This window comes from Microcebus murinus, chromosome 18 (genome assembly GCF_040939455.1).
Source record: "Microcebus murinus isolate Inina chromosome 18, M.murinus_Inina_mat1.0, whole genome shotgun sequence".
Lineage (NCBI taxonomy): Eukaryota > Metazoa > Chordata > Mammalia > Primates > Cheirogaleidae > Microcebus > Microcebus murinus.
In genome coordinates, this window is record NC_134121.1 from 32233716 (window position 1) to 32256015 (window position 22300).

A 22300-nucleotide genomic window follows, 5' to 3' on the forward strand; every position below is an offset into this window, starting at 1 on the left:
AGATGAAAATTTTCTCTAATTTATAAGTTACCCAGTTCAAGGTATTTTGTTGCTAGCAGCCCTCAGATTCAGACAAATTGGGAATAGTTTTATTTTTATTTTTTATTTATTTTTTTATTTTATTTTATTTTTTTTGAGACAGAGTCTCGCTTTGTTGTCCAGGCTAGAGTGAGTGCCGTGGCGTCAGCCTAGCTCACAGCAACCTCAAACTCCTGGGCTCGAGCGATCCTTCTGCCTCAGCCTCCCGACTAGCTGGGACTACAGGCATGCGCCACCATGCCCGGCTAATTTTATATATATATATATCAGTTGGCCAATTAATTTCTTTCTATTTATAGTAGAGACGGGGTCTCGCTCTTGCTCAGGCTGGGTTTGAACTCCTGACCTGGAGCAATCCGCCCACCTCGGCCTCCCAAGAGCTAGGATTACAGGCGTGAGCCACCGCACCCGGCCATAGTTTTATTTTTTATTAAAAAAAATTTTAGCACTTTGGGAGGCCAAGGCGGGCGGATTGCTCAAGGTCAGGAGTTGGAAACCAGCCTGAGCGAGACCCCGTCTCTACCAAAAATAGAAATAAATTAATTGACCAACTAAAAATATATATACAAAAAATTAGCCGGGCATGGTGGCGCATGCCTGTAGTCCCAGCTACTCGGGAGGCTGAGGCAGTAGGATCGCTGAGCCCAGGAGATTGAGGTTGCTGTGAGCCAGGCTGACGCCACGGCACTCACTCTAGCCTGGGCAACAAAGTCAGACTCTGTCTCAAAAAAAAAAAAAAAAAAAATTTTTTTTTGCTTTTCTTATTCTCTTGAGTGTCACAGAGAATAGTTTTATTTTTATAAAAATGCTAGATTTTGGCCGGGCGCGGTGGCTCACGCCTGTAATCCTAGCTCTCTGGGAGGCCGAGGCGGGCGGATTGCTCCAGGTCAGGAGTTCGAAACCAGCCTGAGCAAGAGCGAGACCCCGTCTCTACTATAAATAGAAAGAAATTAATTGGCCAACTAATATATATAGAAAAAATTAGCCGGGCATGGTGGCGCATGCTTGTAGTCCCAGCTACTTGGGAGGCTGAGGCAGAAGGATTGCTTGAGCCCAGGAGATTGAGGTTGCTGTGAGCTAGGCTGATGCTACGGCACTCATTCTAGCCTAGGCAACAAAGCGAGACTCTGTCTCAAAAAAAAAAAAAAAAAAAAAAAAAAATGCTAGATTTCATTAAAATCTCCAATAAATAAACTTTTTTATTTTACTTAAGTTATTTCATTTAAATGTTGATATTTGTTTGTTAATTATAACTTGAATTTTATCTTAATTGTAATAATTTTTAATTTTGAGTAGAAACATTTGAAAATATGAATATGATTTTAAATGTTCGATATTTGACATTTAATTTACATCTTTGATGAAATGTACCTAAATTATATATATTTTGAATAAAATTGCATTTTATTTTTTAATTCTTTTTTTTATTTCATCATATTATGGGGGTACAAATATTGTTAAGGTTACATATATTGCCCTTGCCACCTCTCCCTCCTCCCCGCCAAACCTCATGTTGAAATTTGATCCACAGTGTTGGAGGTGGGGGCCTAAGGGGAGGTGTCTGGATTCATGGGGGTGGATCCTTCATGAATAGATTAATGCCCTCCCTCTATTCTCACTGGGTTCTCACTCTGTTAGTTTCCTAAAGAGCTGCTTGTTAAAAGGAGCCTGGCGGCTGGGCACGGTGGCTCACGCCTGTAATCCTAGCACTCTGGGAGGCCGAGGCGGGCGGATTGCTTGAGGTCAGGAGTTCGAAACCAGCCTGAGCAAGAGTGAGACCCCGTCTCTACCATAAATAAAAAGAAATTAATTGGCCAACTAATATGTATATAGAAAAAATTAGCTGGGCATGGTGGCACATGCCTGTAGTCCCAGCTACTTGGGAGGCTGAGGCAGAAGGATTGCTGGAGCCCAGGAGTTTGAGGTTGCTGTGAGCTAGGCTGACAACACCGCACTCACTCTAGCCTGGGCAACAAAGGGAGACTGTCTCAGAAAAAAAAAAAGAGCCTGGCACTCCCCTCCCACCAGCTTCCTCTTTTGCCATGTGATCTCTGCACCCACTGGATCCCCTTCACTTTCTGCCACGAGTGGAAGCAGCCTGAGGCCCTCACCAGAAGCCAAGCAGATGCCAGCACCATGCTTCTTATACAGCCTGCATAGCCACGAGCTGTATAAACCTCTTCTTTTTTTTTTTATAAATTATGCAGCCTCAGGTATTCCTTTATAGCAGCACAAAACAGACTAAGATAGGGGACACGAACATTCATACCATAGCATAGTCCTGGTAATCAATGTTCATCTGGTGACCAACGAAAAAAGTCTTTATGATGTATCACACATCATTTTATCTACATATATGTGCATTTCAGAGTAATATGACTTGCTTGATATTGCAAAACAATTCTCAGTCACTATGTGCAACTTTTGCAACTACCACACTAATTAGTGTGAACCTTAAACGGAACATAAAAAGAAGCAAGAAAATGGATGCGTGGCACTCCTGGGAAATAATACTTCATTATGCAAGAATCTATTGCATTCGTGTTATCTGAGAAGAAGGATTTGACAAGTTAATTTATCTTTTCTTTTACCTGAGCCCCCTGACATTCAAATTCAAAGCGTTCTGTCTCCAGCACAGGCGGCAGCACAATCCATTTTGTTTCATAGATGCTGGGCAGGAGCTGTGGAGAAGCGTTGCCTTGCGGTTTGAAGAGCACTGATTCTAAGAATGGATGTTTAGGATGAAAAGTCTTGATGGTTCTGTGCCGAGCTTAGAATCCAGACTGACAAAGCACCTATATATATATATATTTTATTTCGGCATATTATGGGGGTACAGATTTTAAGGTTTCAATAAATGCCCTTTCCCCCCCTCCCCCCACAAGTCTGAGTTTCCAGCATGACCATCCCCCAGATGGTGCACATCACACTCATTATGTATGTATATACCCGCCCCCCACCCTCCTCCCCCCTGCTCAATACCCTATTACTGTAGTACCTATGTGTCCACTTAGGTGCTGCTCAGTTAATACCAGTTTGCTGGTGAATATATGTGGAAAGCACCTATATTTTTAAAATAAATGTGTGTTTGTGCTATGAAGTCCCGTAATGCACCAGACCAGAACAGGGGCCTCTGTTGCCTGCATCTGAAGGTGGTATTTCCAGGACTGTAAGAAGGAATTGACATGAAAGTCTGGGGTTTAGGTAGAATCATCTTGGGAGTAGAACTAAGAACTAGTGTTTCAGTACAGAATATCTTACTGTTACTCAAATCTATAACTATATCGTGGTCCCGAGTCTTCGACTAAATAAGCCTAGTTGGTTGGCTTCTCTTAGATAAGAGACTTTGCCATCTCATAAAGGTGTAGATGATCAAATAGATGTTTGAAATGTTTTAGAAAATCCAACATGTTAGGGAATTTAATATATCAAATTATGATTTTAATTTAAAATGTTTAATGTCTTTTAGATATGATATTTTAAAATTTTAATCAAAGTGTACAATGCTTTGAAATATAAAGTGTGTTTTTTATTTTTTTTATTTTATTTTTTTTTTTTTGAGACAGAGTCTCGCTTTGTTGCCCAGGCTAGAGTGAGTGCCATGGCGTCAGCCTAGCTCACAGCAACCTCAAACTCTTGGGCTCAAGCAATCCTCCTGCCTCAGCCTCCCAAGTAGCTGGGACTACAGGCATTCGCCACCATGCCCGGCTAATTTTTTGTATATATATTAGTTGGCCAATTAATTTCTTTCTATTTATAGTAGAGACAGGGTCTCGCTCTTGCTCAGGCAGGTTTCAAACTCCTGACCTCGAGCAATCCGCCCACCTCGGCCTCCCAGAGAGCTAGGATTACAGGCGTGAGCCACCGCGCCCGGCCTAAAGTGTGTTTTTAAAGACATTTTTAAAGTGAAATAATGATTTGAGGCTTATAACAAAAAGCCAACAGTTCCCCATCAGTTTCCAGTAGTAAGCACTTACAATTCATTTAGTTCTTCTAGTAATTACCTCCATATTTCTATAATACACTGCTCTCTTTTGATTCCTCAATTACAAATGCTATCTAGGACTTCTTATTATGGTACATGAGAGAGTTTAACTCTTACAGCTCCCATACAATTTCCAAATATGGTTATATCACAATTTTGCTCGGATCCATGTTTTAATTACCGTAACTATATAAATATTGTTCAAGGCTGAGGCAATAGTTTCCTTTAATTTTACTTCATTTGCCTATTTAGTTTCCTCAGAATCAATGATGGCTTCATTTGTTAAAATAAACTTTTAATGCTAACCTTGAGCCCCTGGCTTGAGGAAGTTTTTGCAGCTTTCTCCATGACAAAGTTACTCTTTCTCCCCTTTATTTCTATATTGTCCTCTGGGAGGAAGTCACTATGCTCAGCCCATACTTAATGAGCATGAGTTTACTCTAAATAAATTATCTGGAATTCTTCTATATGGGAGAGGTCTATTCTTTCATTTATTTTTCAATCATTTATTTAGACCAGTATGGACTCATGGAAATTTATTTTATACCTTGGGTTATAATCCAAAAGTACTTTGTATATTTTTTTCTTCATTAATTCTCAAATTGTTTCAGCTTTGGCTATTGGGAGCTCTGTCAGTTGGCTCCTATATCCTTTTGACATACCCTCCTTATTGTGGTGGGCTTTTTGGTTTGTTTGGGTTTTGCTTTTTTAAGCACTTTCTGACTTTAAAGCACTAAAAGATGCTCCAGGCTCATCATATCTGTTTCCTACCCTAGTCCTAAAATCAGTCATTTCTCCAAGGAACCCTGGCTCCTTTTATTGGAGAATGGTATTAGAAACCAAGATCTGGGTGCCAAGTGTGTCATTCCTACAACCGACAGAGCAAGGAGATCTATGTGTGTATGCTAACCTGTGGATACATACATATCTGTAAATATTTCTGTATATAGCCATCCATATCTGACCTAAGCTAAACATGAGTTATACTGATGTCTCTAACTCTAATCCATTGACACACAGATTATTCTAGCCCCTTCCCCTTGCTTGTCTGTAAGCTTCCACTTCAACGAAGAGAACCTCTAGCTTCGTCCATTTACTTAATTGCTCAGTTCCAGTATACATGTACAGTGATTTCAGAATTGTTAACCTGTATCCCTCCAGGAAGCAGCTAGCTTTTCTTACCAACTGGTGTACGCACAGTGCTTTTGCCTGTACATTTCCTTTTGCCATTAGTCTTACAAACTCCGCCCATTTCCAAAGTTACTGAGGTCAGACTCTTATTCCCTCACCCTCTTCAGAGAGGTCGCTTCACATATTTGTAGTTCATTTAGAATCCTCTGTCACATTCTGCACTTCATGCTGTGTTCCAACCTCCTAAATGATTTCTTTAAAATTGGCATGCATTAAACTTTACTCTTTGTGCTGTAAAGTTCTATGAGTTTTCACAAATGCTTAATGTCTTGTATTCACCCCTACCATCCCCCTAAAAAATCATACAGAAATGTTCCATCCCCCTAAAAAATCTGGTGTACTTCACCTATTCAACCCTCCTTCTGAGACTTTGATGATCACTGCTCTATTTACCATCTCTGTACTTTTGCCTTTTACAGAATGTCATATAACTGGAATACAGGATATAGGTGGGGTTTTTTTGTGTTTTTTTTTTGAGACAGAGTCTCACTCTGTTGCCTGGGCTAGAGGGCCATGGCAGCAGCCTAGCTCACAGCAACCTCAAACTCCTGGGCTCAAGTGATCCTTCTGCCTCAACCTCCCGAGTAGCTGGGACTATAGGCATGTGCCACCATGCCCGGCTAATTTTTTCTATATACTTTTAGTTGGCCAATTAATTTGTTTCCATTTTTAATAGAGACGGGGTCTCACTCTTGCTCAGGCTGGTTTCCAACTCCTGACCTTGAATGATCCGCCCGTCACAGCCTCCCAGAGTGCTAGGATTACAGGCGTGAGCCACCACACTCAGCCTAGGATATAGTTTTTTTTTGGACTGGCTTTCACTTAGCAATGAGCATTTAAGATTTATCCATGCCTTTTTGTGGCTTGATAGCTCATTTATTTTAATTGCTGAGTAATATTTCATTGTACAAATGTACCAACTCTATGTTTCACGCACTTAAATTACTTTGAATTTACAGTTAAATCTTACAATACTCCCCAACATTGAAAGGTTTCAGTGCAAGTTTTACATGGTCAATTGGTTAATTTTGTCAGATGATCCATCAGTTCCCCTGACCCCCAGAGACACCACAGCTGCAGTTTTCCACTATCCTGTTCCAGTCCAAACTAGCTATCCTCTAAAGAAACTGCAAAATTGTACTCCTGGATCTGCTCTTTGACATCATACTGGAAATTTCCTTTGTCTCTCTCTACATAAACATCTTGTTCCCTGCATCCAATGTCTTCCTTTTCCATGTTTTTTTTTTTTTTTTTTTTGAGACAGAGTCTCACTTTGTTGCCCAGGCTAGAGTGAGTGCCGTGGCGTCAACCTGGCTCACAGCAACCTCAATCTCCTGGGCTCAGCGATCCTACTGCCTCAGCCTCCCGAGTAGCTGGGACTACAGGCATGTGCCACCATGCCCGGCTAATTTTTTTTGTATATATATTTTTAGTTGGTCAATTAATTTCTTTCTATTTTTGGTAGAGACGGGGTCTCACTCAGGCTGGTTTTGAACTCCTGACCTTGAGCGATCCGCCCGCCTCGGCCTCCCAAAGTGCTAGGATTACAGGCGTGAGCCACCTCGCCCGGCCTTTTTTTTTTTTTTTTTTTTGAGACAGAGTCTCACTTTGTTGCCTAGGCTAGAGTGAGTGCGGTGGCGTCAGCCTAGCTCACAGCAACCTCAAACTCCTGGGCTCAAGCAATCCTCCTGCCTCAGCCTCCCAAGTAGCTGGGACTACAGGCATTCACCACCATGCCCGGCTAATTTTTTCTATATATATTAGTTGGTCAATTAATTTCTTTCTATTTATAGTAGAGACGGGGGTCTCACTCTTGCTCAGGCTGGTTGTTTTTTTGTTTTTTTTTTGAGACAGAGTCTCACTTTGTTGACCAGGCTAGAGTGAGTGTCATGGCATCAGCCTGGCTCACAGCAACCTCAATCTCCTGGGCTCAGCGATCCTACTGCCTCAGCCTCCCGAGTAGCTGGCCTCCCGAGTAGCTGGGACTACAGGCATGCGCCACCATGCCCGGCTAATTTTTTGTATATATATATTTTTTTAGTTGGTCAATTAATTTCTTTCTATTTTTGGTAGAGACGGGGGTCTCGCTCAGGCTGGTTTCGAACTCCTGACCTTGAGCGATCCGCCCGCCTCGGCCTCCCAAAGTGCTAGGATTACAGGCGTGAGCCACCGCGCCCGGCCCTCAGGCTGGTTTTGAACTCCTGACCTCCAGCAATCCGCCCGCCTCCGCCTCCCAGAGAGCTAGGATTACAGGCGTGAGCCACTGCGCCCGGCCGGTTTACTTCTTTATTTTAGTGGAACATACCCTCCAGCAGCTTTCTGAGAAATAGTGAATAGTAAATTTTCAGTGAATATATTGCTGAAAAATTTGGCTTCATTCGTGATTGAGAGTTTGGCTAGATTCAGAACTGAACATGAAAAATAATTTTCACTCAGAAATGTGAAGAAATTGGCTCATTTTTGTTGTTTTTAGCGTCCAGTATTGTTATTGGGAATCTGATGACATCTGATTCCTGTTTTTTGTACGTAACCTATTTTTCTTTTCTTTCAAGGCTTTTAGAATATTTTCTTTATCCATGGTATTCTAACATTTCACAATAATGTCACCTACTGAAGGTCTTCTTTTTGTTCACAGTATTGGGCCTTACAACGTCCTTTAGTTCTAGGAAACATTTTTGTACTATCTCTTTGATAATACTTTCCCTAACATTCTTTCTTTCTTTCTTTCTTTCTTGTACTATCTCTTTGATAATACTTTCCCTAACTTTCTTTCTTTCTTTCTTTCTTTCTTTCTTTCTTTCTTTCTTTCTTTCTTTCTTTCTTTCTTTCTTTCTTTCTTTCTTTCTTTCTTTCTTTCTTTCTTTCTTTCTTCCCTTCCCTTCCCTTCCCTTCCCTTCCCTTCCCTTCCCTTCCCTTCCCTTCCCTTCCCTTCCCTTCCCTTCCCTTCCCTTCCCTTCCCTTCCCTTTTCTTTTCTTTTCTTTTCTTTTCTTTTCTTTTCTTTTCACCAAGTCTCAATCTGTTGCCTGGGCTAGAATGCAGTGGCATCAGCCTAGCTCACAGCAACCTCAAACTCCTGGGCTCAAGCAATCCTCCTGCCTCAGCCTCCCTAGTAGTGGGACTGCAGGCATGTGCCACCATGCCCGGCTAATTTTTTCTATATATTTTTATTTGTCCCACTAATTTCTTTCTAGACGGGAGTCTTGCTCCTGCTCAGGCTGGTCTTGAACTCCTGACCTAGAGCCATCCTCCTACCTCGGCCTCCCAGGGTGCTAGGATTACAGGTGTGAGCCACCATGCCCGACTTCACAGCAGACTTCTTGACTGCAAGAGTGTTGAGATTCCCAGTGAATACAAGGCAGTTCAGGGATCGAGGATCTGTCTGGTTGGTAACACTGTCAGCCATTGTGTTTGATGATTAGGTTCCCCATGAAGCCAAAAAATGTAGCTGATGATGGGGGGGGGCAGTGGGGAGGGGGAGGTGGCAGGAGGCAGAAGAGATTCAATTCTGAGCCCCCTAATCCCAGTTTCCATAGGTTCTACATGGAGGAGCTGAGCGCTGCTCAAGGTTGGCAACTTGGCTGCAACCCTTCAGTCTTCCTCTCTTAACAAAATGGCTGCTCTAGTTTCTGACAAATGTCCTTGATTTTATCTGCTAACTCTTCTGTTTAGTTTTTCTTTAATTTTTGCTACCATATTTTGAAGTATTTCTTTATTATTCCCTGATTTTATATTTATATATATTACATACATAGATATACATAGGTATAAATGTATCTCTATATATACACATATATATAATATAGATAGACCTGTTATTAGTTTATGAAGATATATCTGTTATCTCTGTGGGGACATTAATTGTAGTTTCTTTGCACCTGTACCTCACATTGTATCTGTTTCCTCTAGCTCTCCTTTTTCCCTATGTTTGTTTCAGTCTCTCTTGTTGGACATTTTCCTTAAATGTCAGGCAATCCTTGGCTGGCCATTCATATCTATGAATAAAGCAAGAAAAAGTTGATTTAAAATACTATATACATGGGTGGGATTTCCCCGGATGGAGATCTGGCTACAGTCTTTTTGCTTTTGGTCAAATAGAACTTTTCCAGAGATTTTATATTCTGTGCTAGCTCCACCTACTCAGGCACCTGGAATCTGTGTCTCCGAGCCTTTCATGAGTTTTGTAAGGGAATCAGCTCATTGTTTAGGGTGCCCACATTTGCCCTTCTGTGACTCTGCCAGCTTGCCAAGTCACCCAGCATCCCTCCCTCCACTTTCTATTTTACTATATGGCTCAAGTCCTCAGATGTCTTCTCATTTCATCCAAGATTGAGTTTATATTTCTGATTTCTGCTTTTTTTTTTTTTTGAGGTGAGAATGGAATACAAATGTCTTTATTCTGCCATCTTAAAACCTAGAATTAGGCTCTTCTTTGTATTTGTGATTTTAGTTGAAAAGTTGAAGAGGCTAGGTGTGGTGTCTCATGCCTGTAATCCCAGCACTTTGGGGGGGCTGAGGCTGGGGTAGGGGGGAGGGAAGAATCACTTGAGGCCCAGAGTTTGAGACCAGCCTCAGCAACATAACGAGAGACTGTCTCTATAAAACAAACAAACAAACAAACAAAAAAACAAATTAGCCAAGCGTGGTGGCACATGCCTGTAGTCCCAGCTACTCAGGAGACTGAGGTGGAAGGATCACTTGAGCCCAGGAGTCTGAGTCTGCAGTGAGCTATGATCACACCATTGCATCCCAGCCTAAGTGACAAGAGTGAGATCTCATCTCTTAAAGAAAAATTTTAAAAGTTGCAAAGAATTTGGTTAATTTCCATAATTATTGGAATGATGAGTAGTGTTACATTAGGAAATTTTTCTTTATATCAGATTTGCATGAAGGCCATGAGTGCCACATCTGGGTGCCATTCCCAATACCCTTGTGCAGCTAGCATTCTGGGTGTAAATTAAGTTACAGCAATTAGATCTGCTGGTGCTCTATGCAACAAACTATAAAACTTTCAGCTATAGTCAACCACTATTAAACATCTACTACCCATAGCAAAATAGCTACACAGTAATGTCTACAATGGATGCCTCTGGTTCCAATTGCCAATGGAAGTAACCCAGTTATTGTTCCCCATTTCAATAGCACTTACTGTGCTTGCTCAGTTGTGTATGGTTGGTATATTGAAAATTGAGCTGAAGGGTCTGAAAGGTGAAGATAATCAATCAAAACCAAGGCATCAAAATGACAGTATCAAAATATTGAATACCCAAGTATCAAAGTACATTTACTGAGCAACTTCTGTGTGTCTGTGCCATAGTCTGAAAAATAAAAAGAAGTCATGACACCTTTCCTCATGGAGGTTTCAATTCACTTAGAAGAATCACAACATGTATATGAGCAATAATTGTAAAATAAGACAGAAGGTCCATCTTCCCGATCCTTTGCAGCATGTAGTGCTGGTGAAATTTGCGGTTGCCAACGTCTATAGCTTCTTGGACATGGAGAATCAGCGGCAGCAGTGGCAGATAGCACAATCCAATGAAGAGGCAGTTGTGGTGGTGGCTAGTACAGCTTCCTGGTCCTGGTTTTATGTTCTCTGAATGGCATTTTGGGCAGTGTGCCTGGGATTTTCTGATCTCAGTAGTTCAGTTCTCACCTCCTGATCTCCATTTTCCTGACTATAGCAGAGGAAGCAACTTTCTTGATAGGCAATGTTCTGGGGGTCATATTGAAAGTATCCCCAGAGCCCATTTCTCCATTTCTTCCAATAATTTGCAAGTTGTTGGCTGGGCAAAGTGGCTCACATCTGTAATCCTAGCATTCTGGGAGGCCAAGGCGGGAGGATCACTTGAGCTCAGGAGTTCGAGACCAGCCTGAGCAAGAGCAAGACCCCCTTCTCTACTAAAAATAGAAAAAATTAGCCAGGTATAATCTGCAGAATACAGAAACACAGTAGGTGTTTTAAGCAGAAAGGGGTTAAATAAAGTAGATTATGACATGCAAAAATTTTTTTAATTTTTATTTATTTATTTATTTAAGACAGAGTCTCACTCTGTTGCCCAGGCTAGAGTACCATGGTGTCAGCCTAGCTCACAGCAACCTCAAACTCCTGGGCTAAAGGGATCTGCCTACCTTAGCCTCCCAAGTAGCTGGGACTACAGGCATGCAACACCACACCCAGGTACTTTTTCTACTTTTTGTAGAGATAAGGATCCTCCCACCTCAGCCTCCCAAAGAGCTAGGATTACAACAAGCATGAGCCACCACGCCCAGCCCCTATCATCACAATTTTATTTTATTTTTTTTTTTTTTTATTTATTTTTTTATTTATTTTATTTTTTTTTATTTTATTTTTTTTAATTTTTTTTTAATTTTTTTTAATTTTTTACACAATTTTAATGATGAGGAAAGTATACTTGAAAAAAGCTTACTGCTAGATTAGTAGTCTCTAAAATAGGGTGTGTGCAGGCCAGGTGTGGTGGCTCACTGAGCCTGTAATCCTAGCACTCTGGGAGGCCAAGGCGGGAGGACCATTTGAGCTCAGGAGTTCGAGACCAGCCTGAGCAAGAACGAGACCCCCTGTCCCTACTTAAAAAATAGAAAGAAATTGGCTGGACAGCTAAAAAAAAAAATAGATATAAAAAAAAAAAATTAGCTGGGCATGGTGGCACATGCCTGTAGTCCCAGCTACTGAGGAAGCTGAGGCAGAAGGATTGCTTGACCCCGGGAGTTTGCTGTGAGCTAGGCTGACACCATGGCACTCTAGCCAGGGCAACAGTGTGAGACTCTGTCTAAAAATAAATAAATAGATAAAAAATAAAATAAAATTGGGTGTATGCAATATTATATTTTTTAATCAACTTATTGTGTACACAATAGTATAGAAGTCCACATATATAATGCACACAAATGTACATATTTGAGGGGTTTGTGCTAAAAAATGTTTTACTGATGTGAGTAGTCAGGAAAGTTTATAGCCTACTGTGGTAGACCAAGGGCAAGGTCTCCTGGGCAGGTGTCCTGCTTTCTTTAACTCTCAAGTCTACTCTAGGACCTGGCATAGAGAGAGTGCTTGATAAATGTTCTGAATGAGAACTAATACATGAATAGATAGGTCAAGAATAAAGGGGCATTAATTTAGATGTCCAGGATAATACAACTAGGAGGTGTCAGAATTCAAATTCAGATCTGCTTAACTCCAGAGACTACTTTTTCAAGACTAGGTGCTGCTCAGCACACCAAACAGACTAGAAAGGGGAAACCTGAGATGTTTTTCCAAGCAGTTGGTTGTTAAAAACACACAGATAAGCCCCAAGCAACAGAGAAAAACATTACATTAATCAGGAGGTTTTACCATTCTGTCAGCTTTTCCACTAGGGAGATATTCTTCGGAAACTGAGAAAAGTGAAACAGCTACATGTCATTTCCTCCAGTCATGTATTCAGACAGCATTAGAGGCTGTGTCCTTTGCGGCCAGGGACACTTCTCTTTCTGTATGTGATATATGGAGGGAATTTCTCAGCATTTTTTCCAGCATAGGCCTTATCTCCCCTCTCAAAAAAAACAAAACAAAACAAATACCTTAATTCAGGCAAGAATTACAAGCTTCTTTTCCACTAAGCTATTTATCTACAATATCTAATTAGTCACAAGACAGACTGACTTGAGTTTCACTTCTTATTCCTTCCTCCAAAGAAGAGTAAAGTGAGCCAGTCTAATCCGCGAATGTTAAAAAACCAAAGGCATAGGTTTTCAGAGCCTGAAAAAGAACGACTGACAATTATTGAGAACCTCTATGTGCAGGGCACTCTATGACTAGTTAATTTCCTCATGTTATTTTATTTAATCTTCACGACAGCCCTAGAAGTTATCCATTTTACAGATGAAGAAACAGGCTTAAGTAGGTTAAGGAAGTTGTGCAAAATCCTAGAGCTAGGAAATGCTATAGATTTAAACCCAAATCCCTTTTATTCAAAACCCATCTTCCCAGCCAGCACGGTGGCTCACGACTGTAATCCTAGCACTCTGGGAGGCTGCAGCAGGCGGATCACTTTAGGTCAGGAGTTCAAAACCAGCCTGAGCAAGAGTGAGACCTCAATTCTACTATAAATAGAAACAAATTAATTGGCTAACTAATATATATATATATATATATATATATATATATATATATATAAATTAGACGGGCATGATGGCACATGCCTGTAGTCCCAGCTACTCTGGAGGCTGAGGCAGAAGGATTGCTTGAGCACAAGAGTTTGAGATTGCTGTGAGCTAGGCTGATGCCACGGCACTCTAGCCCAGGCAACAGAATGAGATTTTGTCTCAAAAAAACAAAAAAAAAACAAACATCTTCATGTACCATTATCCCTTTTAGTGATAAGATACATGAAGCCATGTCTCTGCCCACCCATGGCTGCCAATATATAACATAAGCAAAGAAGTAAACCTTGGTTATTTTGTTAAGCCACCGAGGTTTTGGGGGTTATTATTGCAGCCTCACCTAACAGATGCTGGCTGATAACAGGTAGCTTTAACTATTAATATTTACTATTTATAGTGGTATACACTTTGGAAACTGTCTTAATAACTTAGTATAATGTAAGCCATGCTTGGTAAGAAGCTCTCCTAATTTATACTATCACCAAACAAGTACTTACTTTATTTAGACAAAGACTAAAAAATGACTGATGCTCTCCAGGGAGTTCAGTGGATCTGTTGGGGCAAGGCTTTGCCATTCAAAGAGTTGAATATGAATTCCTGTATAAATATCTAGAGAAATGTATTTCTTAAGGGCATCTAGAGAATTTTAAGACTACATTGTCAGATGAAAAATATAACTAGAGCCCCAGATATTCATATGTATACTTGCAGAGTAATTAAGAATTTATAAGAGGCCGGGCGCGGTGGCTCAAGCCTGTAATCCTAGCACTCTGGGAGGCCGAGGCGGGCGGATTGCTCGAGGTCAGGAGTTCGAAACCAGCCTGAGCAAGAGCAAGACCCCGTCTCTACTATAAATAGAAAGAAATTAATTGGCCAACTAATATATATATATATATAAAATTAGCTGGGCATGGTGGCACATGCCTGTAGTCCCAGCTACTTGGGAGGCTGAGGCAGAAGGATTGCTTGAGCCCAGGAGTTTGAGGTTGCTGTGAGCTAGGCTGACGCCACGGCACTCACTCTAGCCTGTGCAACAAAGTGAGACTCTGTCTCAAAAAAAAAAAAAAGAATTTATAAGAAACTTTCTAGAATTTTGACATGGCAAAGCATTATTAACAGGGTGCCCAAATAGAAATGCTTGTGTTATTTTAAAATCTGGATTAATTTAGTTGAAGCTATTTTAAAAAAAACACATATTAAGGCCAGAAACAGTTTTTGTATCTACAGAAGTGGAAGACCTGAATGATGCTTTAGAGGAGACTGTTCCTTTGTGTTAGGAAGTGTACTTAAAGGAGCTCTTTAGTTGTACAAATTTAAAGCAACACTTGCTCATCTTGGGGAAAATTATAAAGAAACCTCTTTTTTTTCTTTTCTTCCTGAATGCAGATATTTTAGACTAAGAAGCTAAGTATATTACTTGGACATATAAATTATTGTTTTTGGTGAAGACATGCTTTGCCACTATAGAGTTATTGTGGGGGATAACAGATGTATAGATAGAAATATGTTTTTTACCTTTGTATAGATACAAATATGTCTTTGTGGAGATGTGTATGTTCTTGTTTGTGCTATTGCTTACACCGTATCAGAAACAGATCCAACAGACTACATAATGGATATTAAGACTTGTTTTTCACCACTAACTAGAGGGACTGGAACTAGAAAAGGAAGAATGGTACTGGCCCATGTCTGGCTGGCAAAGTTAAACTTCACTGTGTACTGATAATGTCCTACATGTGTTAACTGGGAAGAATTCAGACTTCAGAAAATATATCAATGTTGGCCCATTATGACCTGATGAAATTTTTCTGTTGGGAGCAGAAGGACAGGTTATAACCCTAAAGAAAACAGAGTAAATTCTTCTAAAGGCAAACATTCTCACCCTCCATCATCCTATGTACAGGTAGATCCCAAGCCAGGAAATGGAGACTCAGGACCAAGGGAAAGAATTTTTTCTCCTCTGGACTCTGCACTCTACAGAGTAGAAATGAACTTGGAGGGAACTGTAGCTCCTGAGGCAGTGGCTCCTGGCCACACGGAGACAGAGAGGAGGCAAACAAGGCAGCACCCACTGGACACGGGTCTGGACTGTGAACTGTATCCACATCTAGTAGCCCTCTGGGGCCAGCACCAGCCTAAAAGTAAGTGATGCCAGAACTATAGAAAAAAAATCTGCAAATTTTGGAAATGTCATCTGCAAATTCCACAGTGAGTGGACATTACTATTAATATTTACTTAAAACAAAAACTATTATGGACTCATTCTGTATATTACTTCAATGCAAGAGTAGTTACAGAAACCTGCACTCTTGTAATCACTGAGCAATCTTATAGCAACTAGACTACAAAAAAATGAAACCAACTGGAGAAGAGCAACACCTCCTGTCCTGTCTGGGCAGAAGGGCAGGGGAGTTTATTTCCACTAGTTCTTAGTAGCTTATCACTGAACTGTAACAGTGCCTGATAAAGCACATGTAAGCAACATATCACTTGAGAAAGATTATTATTTATGTTTACAGTAATATATTATCCTTGACAAAAACATCTGCCAGAGGAAGAAAACGTGACAAAACTGAATACTTGAATTAGGTTAAGCACAAATGACAAAAGCAGGTTATTATTTTCTTCTTGATCAGGGGTTGACAAACTTTTTCTGTATGGGCCAGATACTAAATATTTTAGGCTCATGGGCCCTGCATCTATGTTGTCAATATGCAATTCTGCCTTTGTTGCATGAAACCAGACATAGACAATATATAAATAAGTGGGCATGGTTGTGTTCTATAAAACTTATATATGGACACTGAAATTTGGATTTCATATAATTTTCAGATGTCACAAAACATTCTTTTGATTTTTTTTAACCATTTTTAACTCATAGGTATTCCAAAAACAGGCCACAGGCTGAATTTGGCCAGAGGTCTGTAGTTTGCTGACCCCATCCTCTGGGTCTTACAAGCTCTGGAGTCGTCTCTGCAAGTAAATTTAGAACAGTCATTCTGAGAGGTTTTATCTCACCTAATTTAGGATACCTTTTAAAACAATAAGAGGAAAAAGGCACAGCGGCTCACACCTGTAATCCTAGTACTGTGGGAGGCTAGGCAGGAGGACTTGAGCCCAGGAGTTCAAGACAAGCCCGAGCAATTTATCAAGACCACATCTCTACAAAAAATACAAAACCTAGCCAGCTGTGGTGACCCGTGCCTATAGCCAGCTCCTTGGGAGCCTGAGATGGAAAGATCGTTTGCGCCCAGGAGTTTGAAGTCGCAATAAGCTATGATAACACCACTGTACTCTAGTTCTGTCAAAAAAAAAAAAAAAAAGAAAGAAAGAACGAAAAGAAAGAAAAAGAAATCCTACTCTAAAAACTTCAAATAAAAAAATTTTATTGAAATTAATTTTCTAAAACTGCATTTTACAAGGAAAAAAAAAAGAAATTAATTTTCTTTCTTTTTTTTTTTCTTGCGACAGGGTCTCTGTTGCCTAGGCCACTATTACTGGCAACAGAGTGCAGCACTATTAACATAAAATACCACTATTACTATTAACAAAGATAACTAACATTCATATAGGACTCGCACTATAAGAATAAATTGAAAAAATAAAGGTAGCATTTTTTTAATTTTTATTTATTTATTTTTTTGAGACAGAGTCTCACTTTGTTGCCCAGGCAAGAGTGAGTGCCGTGGCGTCAGCCTGGCTCACAGCAACCTCAATCTCCCGGGCTCAGCGATCCTACTGCCTCAGCCTCCCGAGTAGCTGGGACTACAGGCATGCACCACCATGCCCGGCTAATTTTTTTTTTGTATATATATTTTTTAGTTGGTCAATTAATTTATTTCTATTTTTGGTAGAGACGGGGTCTCGCTCAGGCTGGTTTCAAACTCCTGACCTTGAGCGATCCGCCCGCCTCGGCCTCCCAAAGTGCTAGGATTACAGGCGTGAGCCACCACGCCCAGCCTTAAAGGTAGCATTTTTAACAAATAAAGCATATCTGCCATATTTTAAATATAATACCTTAAAGAGCCACTTACAATTAGAAACATACACTATGAATTGGAGTTTGATTTTTATGAGAAACAAGCAGAAAGGGGAAGAGGAGTTATAATAGTAATAGGAAAAGGAAAACGTGGTGAGAATACATCTTTTTATAATAGATCATTTTAAGAGCTGTCTTTTTGGCAAAATCATGTCCTGTTATTATCTATAATGGGACAATAAAGATGGGAAGAATTAGCCAAAAACAAAACAAAAAGAATCAAAGAATGAGGAAGGCCAGTCCTAAAATAAGATTACCAAGACTATATTATTAGATGACTTATTTGGGTTTGAAAAATGGCCATCTTTATTGTACTGTGAAATGAAAAACAATCCTGTACCCATTATCTATTCACTGACAGCAACATGATGAAGTTTCCATAGAAACAACATTCTGCTCATCTAACTTCCCACCTTTTTCAAAGAGCAGTCAGTAAACAGTCAATAATATTCATGTTAACAGAGAATATACTGGTAATAAGGAGAGTTATAGCAGAAATCTGTCCTCAACATAATTTACTAGGAAAAATAAGACAAGTATGAATGACAAATTTAAAAATACTATCTCCTTCCTTTTCAGAGAATATTTATCATTGAAACAAGTGGAGCAAAAAACAGAGAATCCTGCAAGTGAACTATTCCTGAATGTAATTCCTTTATACAATGGAATCAAGTAGTATTCCCAATTTTTGTGTCTCTTTGCTTAATAGTAAAAATAATGGAGTTATACCCAGGAAAGAGAGTATAGATTGGCACAACAAATGCTGAAAACGGAATTTCCAGATTACGAAAGCCATATTTCAGTGCAAATAACTCTCAGACTCTCCCTACCCCGAATAATGCCTTCAGAGGAAGGGTACTGGAAAGTGATTTTGCTGATTGTGGAGGTATAGAGGGTTTTTTCCCTCCAGTCATTTTTCAAAATTTTATTGAGTTATAATTTACATACTATACCATTCATCTGCTTTAAGTATTCAATTCCATGATTTTGAATATATTCAGAGTTGTGTAACTAGCACCACAGGTACAGAGTTTTAACTGGTAAGCAAATTACTAAAAAACTGCGTCTTGTGATTTCAACTCCTACAGTAATTAACTCTGGATTTCTTTCTCTTTCTTCCCCTCCCCGCCCCAACTAATCATTTCCAGGGTAAAGTATGGTGATGACACTAATACATACTGGGTTGAATCAAAAGTATTTAAAAAAGTTTCTCCTGAGAGAAAAAAACTTGTCATAAACAGCAAGTGTTGAAACTAAGGTAGCTTCTGAGAATGAAGTTGGTAAAGTGCACACTTACTAAATTAGCTGGTTGTGGGAGCAATCCATAAAACTGCCATGAATGTATAACTCAGGAGTTTAGAACCCTCCTAAACTCTAATTAAGATAAGGATGTAGGCCAAGTCAGGTGGCTCACGTCTGTAATCCTAGTACACTGAGAGGCCAAGGCGGGAGGATTGCTCAAGGTCAGGAGGTCAAGACCAGCCTGAGCAAGAGTGAGACCTTGTCTGTACTAAAAATACAAAGAAATTAGTTGGACAACTAAAAATATATAGAAAAAATTAGCCGGGCATGGTGGCACATGCCTGTAGTCCCAGCTACTTGGGAGGCTGAGGCAGGAGGATCGCTTGAGCCCAGAAGTTTCAGGTTGCTGTGAGCTAGGCTGATGCCACAGCACTCTAGCCAGGGCAATAGGGCAAGACTCTGTCTCAAAAAAAACAAAAAAGATGAGGATGTAATCCCAGGAGACTAAACTGCAAGTGGTTGTAATTCAATCAGCCGAAAGCTAATCAATCATCTAGTACGCTATTTAGAGAAAATTTATGGGAAGAGCAGCCTATGAAAGGAGAATTGCCAGTCTTTACTCAGCACTGTCCAGGAAACAGAGTCACAAAATCCAGGGGATAAGAATTTTCTTGTCTTGGAGAGGTATACTCTCTTGCAGGGCAGGGATCATTTATCAGATCTCACCTTCCTCTGAATAAAATATTCCTCAAAATGATTCACCTCATTTTGCTCTGATTCCAAAATAGTTTGGTTTATTTGCTTTTTTTTTTTTTTTTATGCTTGTGGACTGAATTAAGTTCATCAGCTCTGGAGCACTGGTAACATTAAGGTTACATCCTCAACTAATAATCACTAATCTCATGCCATCCTGAGAGACCCTGATAAACAGCCATTTAGACTTTTCCTGCCACATACTGACCTCATTATCAACCCCAGAACCTATGATTTGGTTAAATTCAAATAGAAAAAAAGAGGCCAATAGAGAAATAAGAATGTTCTATTCACACTATACTAAGTTCTACCTTGTATTCCACCGAACTGAACAAAATTAGAGATGATTGCATTAAATTAGACAGACAAGAATAAATCAAAGCAAATTTGTAGTTTCCTTATTTTCCTGGAATGAAAATGTCTTCAAAAGCACTTCAGTTATCATTGACATCATTAATCAACAGAAGATGAGCCTGAATAAATCTAAATTGATGGATAAAACTTAGAACAGAAAGAAAATGTGTTCATTATATAACTGTTGAATAAAGAGGATTCAAGTTTTTATTTATTTTTTTAATTTATTTGAGACGGAATCTCACTCTGTCACCTGGGCAAGAGTGCTGTGGTGACAGCCTAGCTCACAGCAACCTCAAACTCCTGGGTTCAAGCCATTCTCCTGCCTCAGCCTCCTGAGAAGCCGGGACTACAGGCACACACCATCATGCCCGGCTAATTTTCCTATTTTTAATTTTTAGTAGTGACCGGGTCTCGCTCTTGCTCGGAGCTGGTCTCGATCTCCTGACCTTGAGAGATCCTCCTGCCTCAGCCTCCCAGAGCGCTAGGCTAGGATTACAGGTGTGAGCCACCACGCTGGGCCTGGATACAAGTAAAAACTTTCATCTTAGACCAGGCGCGGTGGCTCACGCCTGTAATCCTAGCACTCTGGGAGGACAAGGCAGGAGGAGCACAGGAGTTGTTTGAGCACAGGAGTTTGAGACCCCGTCTCTACTAAAAAAAATAGAAAAAATTAGCTGGGACTACATATATCTCATTGAAGGACGATGGTCCCACTAAAATTTTCAGAGGTTCTTTCCCTTTTGGCATCTACAGACCCCTTTAAGAATTTGATTAAAATGTCAAATCATCTTCCCAGAAACAAGTATACACATATAGATACTTTTGGAAACCATTACAGAGAGTTCAAGGTCTACCAAAGGTCCTCTATGAGTCTTTTGAGAATACACAGACACAAAATCAAGTATCCTTGCTCATTTCAAATTGAATTTTTATTTTGGAGTCACTAAAAGAAATTTGTAAAGCACATTCGGCTTTTAGAATTAAGAAACATGTCCTTCTGAACAACCTATTTCTTTTTATTCCAAAGACTTTGGATTTTGAATATACAGGACTTGTGTTCTTTACTGTGACTTCTGGGAAGACTAGAGTCAAATTTGTAGTTCCTCTCAATAAATTCAACAGGTTCTCACTGCACACATTTTGTGTACTAACCTTAGCATTACTTTTTAATCTCTCCCTTATTTTCACATTCCCCAAGATTTCTTCATCTAGTTTTAATGATGTTTTATGGTATCTCTTAGGAGAGAGGGACTCTTGTACATAAATATGTAATCTGAAGAAAATTACCCTTAAACTCTGGTACAGATCTGTTTTAGCATTTTTTTTTTTTTTTTTTTGAGACAGAGTCTCGCTTGTTGCCCAGGCTAGAGTGAGTGCCATGGCGTCAGCCTAGCTCACAGCAACCTCAAACTCCTGGGCTCAAGCAATCCTGCTGCCTCAGCCTCTCGAGTAGCTGGGACTACAGGCATGCGCCACCATGCCCGGCTAATTTTATATATATATTAGTTGGCCAATTAATTTCTTTCTATTTATAGTAGAGACGGGATCTCGCTCTTGCTCAGGCTGGTTTCGAACTCCTGACCTTGAGCAATCCGCCCGCCTCAGCCTCCCAGAGTGCTAGGATTACAGGCGTGAGCCACCGCGCCCGGCTTGTTTTAGCATATTTAAGACTTCAGAGTTTTGTTTTGTTTTTACTTTGAATTCATTATCAACATTTAAAAATCCCAGGATTTCACATAAAAATCCAGATTTCAGACGTTTCTGGGAAAAATGTAAAATATTCTTATCTCCCCAGCCAGCATGCAAGCAGCACCGTAGTCCTGGGCAGCAACTATGCTCTCCGATGTTTATGGTTCTCACATCTGTTTTGCTCATTTGTATTATTATCTGAGAGGCCTGCCTGGTAATGAGTTCAAAACCCTTGTATATAAATAACTCTTACAAGAAACTTTTATTAACTTCAGTACTCTGCACAAACACACACCCCCTTTTTCTTTCTCGTTCTTTGAAAGGAGAAACAGGCACAATTCATTCTGCAAGTATTCACTGACCCGCTCCTCAGTGCTTGGCCCAGCGATAGGCGATTAACAAGAGAAACAGAGATCTGGGTCCTGGAGGCGGTACGGTGTTGTTGTCACCCCTCCTGGTTGGCAAGTACCACCAGTTACTGACCAGGGTACGACCCGCCGCTAGCACAGGGAATGTTGGATTGAGCTATACAAGACTAAATTCTGAACTGAAGGTGGGACAGTACTTAATGAAGAGCATTTATTAAGGAATCTAAACTGAGTTCCTCTAAATTAGACACTTGTCTAAGCACCCGCGAACTGTTCGCATAGGGGCGGGAACACAAATCTTCGCCACAGCTCTCAGTTGAATGACCCGCAGCTCAGCTCCCGGACTAGACGCATTCTGCGAAGACGCCCGGGTTTCCGGAGCAACCGCCCGGTCCCGCCCCTTTTGGCCCCGCCCCCGAGCCTTTCCCGCCAAAGGCCGTTAGTGCCGCAGAGCATAGTGGGACAAGGCTCTAAGC